A 9444-nucleotide genomic window follows, 5' to 3' on the forward strand; every position below is an offset into this window, starting at 1 on the left:
GGGGGCAGCGGCACCGCCTGCGTGTGCCTGGGCCGCCGGTGTCTGTCCTAACCAGGAGCGCGTTGCCTTTATTTATTTTCCTGTTGAGGAAATTTCAAGTAAACACCCTGAGTCCTCCAGCAGCCTGGAAATACGCGGTTCCCTCCAGGCGGGGCTGGTACCACAGACGTTCTTAACCGAGGAGTGTGGTGGCACCGAAATGACGTTACACGTTTCCAGCAACGTCAGAACGTAAACGCCTGGAGAAGCGAGGGGTTTCATGCTGGTTCTTGCAGCTTGGGGTGGGGGGTAGTAAAAATGCGCTGGATGGGAAAGTGCCAGCCCTGCAGTGGGCTGCATGTAATTTTCTTCCATTTTTCTTTTTTTTTGACCACAGAAACTCCCCCAAGAAACTTCCAGGGACTCTTCTCCCCATTAAACGTCTACACAGGCCCTGGCAGGTTCACAACTCAAGCATGATGCAACCAGGTACTAAGTATAAATTAGCAAAGAAAGGAATTAGATGCCTTGGCCCCTTAGGCTTCTTGTCTTACTGTGCCTTTCATCATGTGTCAGAATGGTTTCATGGCATCATCATCCATAATTAAAGGCTGATTTTGAAATCCAAAGAAGTCAAATTTTCATAATTAAAAAGGTGTTGAGACAAAAGTTATGCTGTCAGTTGGCTTTTTAAACAGTGATACAGACATTGGATAGGATTCCCAGGGCACTAAAGAGTATCTCGTTAAAGTTTCCAACACCAGTGTGTGAGAATATACAGCACCTCCAACACCACTTCATAGTGGAATTCGACATCTCACCTTACAAAAAGAATGAATTTTTTTTTTTTTCTTCTCTGGAAAGAGTCTTCTAGTTCAAGATTCAGATGTAGTAAGTGTCATTTTCAAATACCTCTGCTCATGTCTTGACCTGCAAGTGATTCTTGCTTTTAGTATTAATTCATTTTCTAAATGCATAAGTTTTTGCAAAGGTTGGGGTTTTTTTGGACAAAAACAGTCTGAGAAGTCAGCTCTCTTCCCATTTTTCTGCCTTCCCCCCTTTTTAATGGCACAGCAAAAATAGGAGAAAAGTAAGGAAAAACCAAATTTTTTCTATTGTGGAAAATTGCTTAACATTTTTACTTCAGGTCCTCCCAAGAACTGGAAATTTTTTTTTTTTTTGGTGATATTTTGAAAATGCTTGTGAGTTTTAAAAGTATTTAATCCTTTGACCACACATAGTTTTAGTTTAGTTTAGGAGATAAAAACTTTAAAAACATGATGGTAGGATGTATTTTCAGCTCCAGAGGTTTGATGGACTAGTTTGAGCTAAACTTTCACTGTCAGTTTACAGTGTAGGGTAAGTGTTGATTTGACTGCTTATAAATGTAAGCGCTTGCAAGAATGGAGGCATCTGGCCCGAGATTCTGCGTACACCTTTGAAAGCAAGGGTTTTGCCCACAGTTAATAGTTTTATTGAAGGTGCTATGTTGCTCACTTGAATAAAAATCTCTGAGTAAGTCTTGGTTTATCTAAGATAACTAGCTGCCAATCATAGGAAAGGAACGTCAAAAAGCCCTGTTCTGGCAAACTTTTCTAGGGTTTAATGCATACATAAGATTCTATCTAGAATCAAACCACTCTGTCATAAAGATACAGTGAATGAGAGCAACAACCAAGGGAGGGGGAAGCAGGGAAGCTGACTCGCAAAATGACAATCCTGTGCAGAGAACTGGGGGATGCATTGGACTACGTGTACTTAATGCTAATTGCCTGTGATCCTAGAAGGTAGTAAAGTCTTGTGGAAGGATACATGGAAGTCTGTTAGCTATGTGAGTGATGAGTGATTGCGTAAAATGTTATGAAAAATGGAGATTAGGATAATTGTGAGAAGGAACTGATAAAAATTAAGAAATGGTGGTGTACTGAGAAGGAGGGAGAGAGAAATGCTGTAATAAAGGAATCAGAGAGTGAGAAGGCAGAGGAGGACAGAAAAAATTGCAACTACTAGATGAAATTACGCACTGCTTATAACAGACCTGTCCATCTGTGAGTAGTTGGATGTGGATCCATTTGGAACCATGGACCCATTAGGATCCATCCTCCAAGTGTGTTATAGCCGTGACTGGTGTGACAAGCGTGAAGGTGGCACGCAGCTCCCTGAGGTCTTGCCTGCTACTCGCGCAGCAGGGATTCAGGGGAGAAATTTCCTGCTCTACACCAGCTCCACGCAAGATGGCAGTACTGCACTGGCAGCCAGCGACAGGTATTTCATTAGCCTTTATCGGAGAAAATTGTGATTGATGGATCTCTCCCTGGTAAATTTAAGAGAATGTGGTTTTCCTTCAAAGCGAGTTACCGAAGATACCATCCAATCCCACCCACAGAGCCCCTCGCAGACAGGCAAACCATTTTGGTCTGTCCAGATTTCTTCTTTTCTTGAGCAGAAAGATACTTCAGAGTGCGGTAAACCTCTGTATTTTAGCTCTGGTAAACCTCTGTATTGCAGGGGTCTGATTTTTGTGGATTTAACATGATGGGGCAGCAGATTTAAAAAATGTAAGAACAGAGAATAGGAGGGGAAACTGTGGCTGATTGCTAGGGAAGTGGGGCTAGTGTCTGAAGAAAGGATCGGGGATTTAAGAAGTAGAAGAGAGAATGGAGGCTAGTTTCACAGGGTGCAAAGAGCCACTGTGGTTTATGCACGTGGAGGGGAGGCAGGTTTGAGCTACACCAGACTGCAGACGCTGGGGAGGAACCCATCTGCAACACAGGCCTCAGCTCTTGCCTCTCCTTGCTGGTATCTGCTTGCTGCTCCAGGCACGAGCTGAACGGTCTGCTTTCACTGATACTGTGAATATTCGTGGCACCACATCAGGAGGGTCATTGCCTGTCCTGTTCTGGTTCCCACGCCCCCAGCCACATTGCTGCTCTTCATTTGAGTGACTGTCACAGGAAATCAGAAACACAATCAAATCCAGAATCTATGTCCTGCTTGGCTGTTTGATACATGTCTTACCCCTCCATCAGTGTCTTGCTACTACTGTGTTCCAAATGCATAATGAAGAACAAGAGCTGTGTTAAGTGGTGCTGCCAAGTCTACTTTGGTACAATGCCTTATTCACAATGTGCTGGCATGTTACTGGCTGGGAAACGTTGTCCTGTGGAGTACAGCAGTGTAAAAGCTGTAGCTTAGGCACAGGCTCTTGTTCCAGCACTCCAGGCTATGGCCTGTTGACCACCAATCTGTGAGGTCATGATATGGAGTCCACAGAAAAAAGATCAGACAACAGCACATATTGCATGGTTGGATTGTTTGGCATTTCTGAAGGCAGGCAGTATTCCGTTAGTGCAGAAAGCTGTAGGGATTGCTGCTGCTGCTGCAGAAGACCCATGTGCAGTCATCAAGACATTTTGTAGTAATGCAAAACTGGCAGCCATTAGTCAGGTAGTCATGTCTCCTTTGTTCTTGTCATCTTTTTAAAAATATTTAAATTATAAGATGTATTTTCTCCACAAATAGTTAGTCCAAAAATAATTAAATCTTAGAAATTTTGGTTGTGGTACTTCACTGAAAAAATTAAGTAATCTAAAAATGGAAATAACTGCAACTTGTGCCAATGCAGATGGTGACTGAGTAAGTTAAATGTGATTTTTACATGACAAGAAAGAAGAAGGAACATAGAAGGACAACCAGAAGAAATGTTTGAAAGAAAGCAAGCCTTCTTTCTCTTATCTTTGTATGTAGTGCACTGGGATGAGTCAGTCTGAGTTTTACCATAATGGTTTGGGTGTAAAACAATTCATTATCCACTTCAGTTTCATAATCCAGATTTAGAAGGAAGCAAATCATTCTAGAGATAGCCTGTAGAATTAATAGTTGGAAAGGAGGTTACATCTGTGTCAGTCTGCCTGATCGATTCCATTGAACTGGAAGGATTATCTACAAAATTAAATTCCAAAATCTATCAACATTTTCCAAAATGAAACAGCAAATGCTTATTTAATACCTTATAACTTTAAAGCTGCTGGATCAAAATAGCAAAATAGTTTGAAAGAGATAAAAATCAATGCCCTAAGTTAATAGTCTTTAGCAAATCAATTTCCTTGTTTCACCGTAGCATATTTATCTGAGTACAATAGAAGTGGACTGACTGTGAACATGAATGACTGTAAGACTTTTTTAATCCCATGATAACTTGTGACAATTGCTTATTTTTATTTTGGGAATGAGCGTTCAGCAAAAAATCCAAATTTCTATCTTACGTTAATGACAAAAGATGATTAAATCCTTGAAGATTTTGGGGGTTTGTTTTCTTCTTACTATTCGACATTTGAAAAAAGGAAGTGTGTGAGTATATACAGATATGCGAGCTTTGAAAATCCAAGCATGTATACAGAGCACATGTAAACCTTTAGCTTTGACACAGCATTTTTTGTTTGCAGTAAGGGAAGTCCCGATGTTATCTAATCCTCTTAGTTAACTAAAGCATTTATGAGTTTAGTAAAGTTGATTTTAAACTAGAAACTTCTTCTTCATTCTGGGAATGTTTTTGTAGTCATTTGTTGTTCTTACTGGAAAGGCTTCTCAGACTGGCTTTGTGACTATTTTGTCTGGATTTGTGACTGGTTTATGTACACAACCTAGCTGTATGAGTAAATCTGCCACTTACTAATGTCCTGTTTATGTCTAAGCAATTTAAAGCTTATTAAAATATTAGCTGAATTAGTTGTACAGGTTACCTTCATGTCTGGGACCAGTTCCCATGACTAGTGTGCCTCTTTTCTGAACTGCAAGGACAAAACTGGATGAGTAATTTTGATTCCTATCATCAAATTCCATCAAATTTTTTAAACTCAAAATCCAAATTATATTGTCAATTTAGGTGTTGAAATCCGCAACTGGAGAGGAACCCACTGGATAACAACATGTGGAATAGGTTTGTTTCACCCTATGACTTCGAAGTGAAGTTACTTAAAGTGCTAATGCTGCGACTTTGTAATTCCCAGTGATCACTCAGCTCGTATTTTCTCATTTTGATTTTCCATTTGGAAAAGGATTCTTGCATCACAAGTGCTGTAAATGCTAACCAGGTGATACCCACTCCCGTGATCTGATTCTTCTCTTCCTTTCTAGTGGGATTTGATTTAGTGTTTACTAGAAAGCATTTTCTTCACTGTAAGAAACTGAAGAATAGGTAAGTGTTTAACATTTCATTGTTTGTTTGTACTGTCCTTCTCATGTTGTCACATTTTCTTACTCTAACAGAGCCCTTCAGTATCTGGTCATGCTTGCTACCATTAGAGAGGTTCCCTAACACTTTTGGATTATCATTATGGAGTTTGTAGAGGTTGCTGTCCTCTCCTCTATGGTATACACAGAGGTCACGGTCACTGTGGCTGGTATCGCAGCAGGCTCCAGTTACACTCTGCAGCAGTCCCTGTGGATGTTAGAAGGATTTCCAGAGAACCAGGTGTGCCCTGAGACACAAAACTAGTAGTTTTGCAGGTGTAAATTCAGTAGTAAATTTGCAGGCTATTGCCTTTCTGGCAATGAAGGCAGCTTCGTAAAGCCAGGTGTGAGCTTTAGTCACTGATCCTCTGTTTGACCTGCAGTCTTCAGATCCACATAAAGATTGTACACATAACACTGCATATTGAATACCAAACGTGACCAATACACAAACTATGCATATGCTAGTTATGCTATAATACTACAACTGCAATACTACAACTACTGTAGTAAATAGTACAGCTAATCCCTGTAGTCCCAGGGAACTGTTGTTACCATGTAGCCCTGTGATACTGTATTGCCATTCCTAGTAGCAGGCCATAAGGCATGTATCGAGTTTGCAAGGCCTCAGGACCGAGGTTTTTCACACCTGCTCTGTCTGAACTTTTCTTGACCTGCCCACAGCTTGGTGGTGGTTGGCTTGTCTCTGGCAGTAGTTTTGCTAAGTGATCCCTTTTCTATGGCTAATTTTTTTTTTGTTATCTTTTCCTGGTACCACCATGATTTTATGACTAGCCTAATTATGTAGTGTTGACAAATGAAGGCTTGGTATGAAAGCAAAAAATTCTTAGTTGGCCACAGATAACACGTTAAGTGTACTTGTCATTAAATTTAGTCTAATCTGTATTCTTCCTTCAGCATACTGACGATAAATGCACCTTTTTATACAGTTCCATTGAGGAACTTGTTTGAAAACAGGGGAGATGTGCAGCAAAACCAAATGTGGCTATCCAAAGCTGCTTTCCTGTGCTCCAGAAGCCTCAGGAGGGATGCAGCTGTACTTTGCATAAGCTGCTTTTAGTTACCAGGATGGAAAATATTTTCCATATTCCATTTCCATATGGAAAATGGAATTAGTTTCAATAACTCATGCATTCTAGAAACTCATATTTGTCTCTAATGTCAGATTCGGCAATAAATTGCAACTAAAGCTATGCACCAGTAACAGAGCAGGGGATGTGTTAAGGTTGGGGTAGACATCAGCTATTAAGTCAGTAGGCCAACAAGAGGAACAAAGATGGAAAGATGAGTTTCTGTACAGAAAATAAGATACCTTTTTCAACCACAACTAGTAGTTTTGCAGGTGTAAATTAAGTAGTATATTTGCAGCTATGTGCATAAATGTTCAGAGCATATGGCAGAATTCAGTGAAGCATTCCAGCTATTGCATGTGTCCTTTTGTTCTGAAAGGTATTCGGCATACACAGCATGGGAGCAACAGTTGGCGGCACTGTGATTCTGGCTAAAGGAACAGTTCTGCATGTCAGGGGAATCAGGGAGACCTGGTAGCCCAAGAGAGGTGAAGCTGCCCGCAACCCCATGCTCACAGGTCCAGCAGATGTGACCTGAGCATGTGTTCCCAGTAGGCACATGCACACATAACTCAAGTATACACCACATTATGCACATACAGACACACACAGCCAGCCACACAGATGACACAGGCACTTGGAGCACTCCCACAAACAGCGTTAACAGCTTCATCCTCTTCCTGTCTCTGGCTGAGCATGGCAGAGGTCTGCTGGTGGGAATGTAAGTACATACGTATGAGGTGGTTTCCTCCCACATCTGCACTCAGACATTCAGTCTGCCCACCAGCTGCCCCTGGATCACAGGCTCCTAGTCTAGTGTGTAGACACAAGAGCCCACAAGGTCTGCAGCGCCTCTCCAGTTGCTGGTACTGACACCTCCCTCGCATGAGTAAACCCCACTCCTCCCCGCTTCCTCCCACCACCCCCACAGCACACCTCCACCTAGAGCTGGCCCCAACTCCCCTGATCGCCAGTACCAACCCCCCCATGGTCTCTCCCTTAGAGACATACACTCACCCACACCCCCGATGGGTCTCTCCCCTAGAGACTCCCCCAGACCCTGTGGTCTCTCCAGCAGCTGCCTGGGACTCCCTTGGTCTGTCCAACAGGGTCCCAGCTCCTCCAGCGATGTTGCCTTCGGAGACCCCCACCCCCTGTGTCCCAGGCCACCGCACATACATACTCACTGGCTCATCCGTCTGGATCTTTGTTTGCACTCACGCTCACACGCCCTCTTGCTCCAGGCATTGCACCCAGGGTACATGGACCTTTGATGGCCTATCCCATCCCAGGGGCTGGTACTTGCTGTCACTCAGCTCTCCCCAGCTGCCAGCACCCAGGTCCAGCTGCTGCCACCACAGACACAGGGGCCCCTGCGGCCAAGGTCTTGCTCCACTCGCTGGCACTGAAGTCCACTCACTCCAGTGTGCAGTCACCGCACCATGGAGACATGGGTCCTCTGTCCAGTTGCTGGCAGTCAGACCCCCATATACACCACCCCCACCCCCCAATAAAAAGTCCCGCACCCATGAAAAGAGTCAGAAAGCAGTTTAAGAAGAAGAGAGGGCAGACTATGCTATCTGGGCGCAGGGCACAGCCAGAAAAGCGCATTGAACAGCAACTATTTATATGCAGCTGGTCCTTTTTATCCGCTTAAGCCTCTGTTGTCACCCTCTTGTTGCTCCCAAAATCACTTGGATCTATCCCTTTGCCCACCTTTAGTTCCTCCCCTAAGCATCTCATAATAAGCCCTGTGCAATGTCAAAATGCTCTTCCCCTGCATCCATCCCATAATGTGTCCTGCAGCACACCACCAGGCAGCAGCTCCCTCAGCCCGAAAGGTGTTGGCTCGTCCCGGTGGGCTTTAGACCTGGGGCTGAGGCTTTCCTGGGAGAGCCCTGGGAGGGGCCCAGCCAGGGTGTCCCTTCCCCTGAGGCTTTTATTTGGCTTCCCACCTGCCTTGGGGCCTCTGTCCTCCTCTGTGCTTGTGGGGTTGGGTCTCTGATGGGCTGACATCTGTGATGGGCCTGGGAGAAACAGGGACAGGGTGTCATTTGGGCTGTTCCACCTGCCATTCTCTCTCTGTGGGTGTGCAGGGGAGCTTTTATCACATAACCCAGTGTTCCGCATCCTCCTTTGTGAGGGGCTCATGATTCTGGAAGATTGATACCCAAGTCAGTGAATGAAACTGATCTTGGTCGAGCACCTCCACAGCAATGTGCAGTATCAACAGAAACCCTGATGGCTTTCAGGTAGGGATCCCGGTGCCTTCTCAACCACCTGCTGGCTTATGGCCCGTAAAAATGTTAACTATGTATTGCAGATGGCAATGATACCTGATACTTATGGCATAGAGACCATAGGGGTTTGTGTGTCCTTCCCCTCCTTCGGTACACATGTCTGCCATGTGCATGCTGCCATGGGTTACAGTTTTGAGTTTGCTTTATATTCTACCCTGTAAATGTACTTGCTGGTCTGTTCTTTGGTAGCTCCTTGGTTCTTTGGTAGATTAACGTCCTGAGTAATATTCTTAATTGGGGGTTGCTTTCTTTGGGGAAGGTTGTGGCAGAGATCTTGTTAGGGATATGTTTCATAAGAAACATCATCACAGCAGATAAACTGCATACCCTGTATTATCAGATTGTGTTATCAGGTTATTGGAGTTTTATCACTCAGCAGGATCTTTTAAAATGGCAGAGAACAGAGCTATTTAAATAAAGTTGGACGGCTTCTTTGCTGCACATAGCTCCTGGACTTTATGGCCATCCCGGATGCTATGTATTCAGTCAGGTTTCCCGTCCTTTGACATCAGTCTTCCTCCACCTGAGTGGATTTTGTCATACAAGCCATCCGTTTGGGGAGTGAAGGATGTGATTCACCGTGAAGCCGTGTTTTCCTGTTGAAAAAAGAAAGAAAGAAAAGAAACAGGCGAGCAGTCACGCTGCCTGCGGGACGTGCCGTGCCGCGCCACTCCCGCCGGGTGCCCCTCTTTCCGAGAAGGACAGCAGGAGGGAGCGGCGGAGGCCCCCGCTTTCGGTTTTGTTTCCCGAGAGCCCACGGCTTTCCGGAACGGAAGGGTCGCCCGGGGGGCTCCGCCAGGCCCCGGGGAGCGCGGGGATGGCAGCACGCCGCAGGGGCTTTT

This window comes from Egretta garzetta, unplaced genomic scaffold, assembly GCF_000687185.1.
Source record: "Egretta garzetta isolate BGI_Z169 unplaced genomic scaffold, ASM68718v1 scaffold250, whole genome shotgun sequence".
In the NCBI taxonomy this organism is placed as follows: domain Eukaryota; kingdom Metazoa; phylum Chordata; class Aves; order Pelecaniformes; family Ardeidae; genus Egretta; species Egretta garzetta.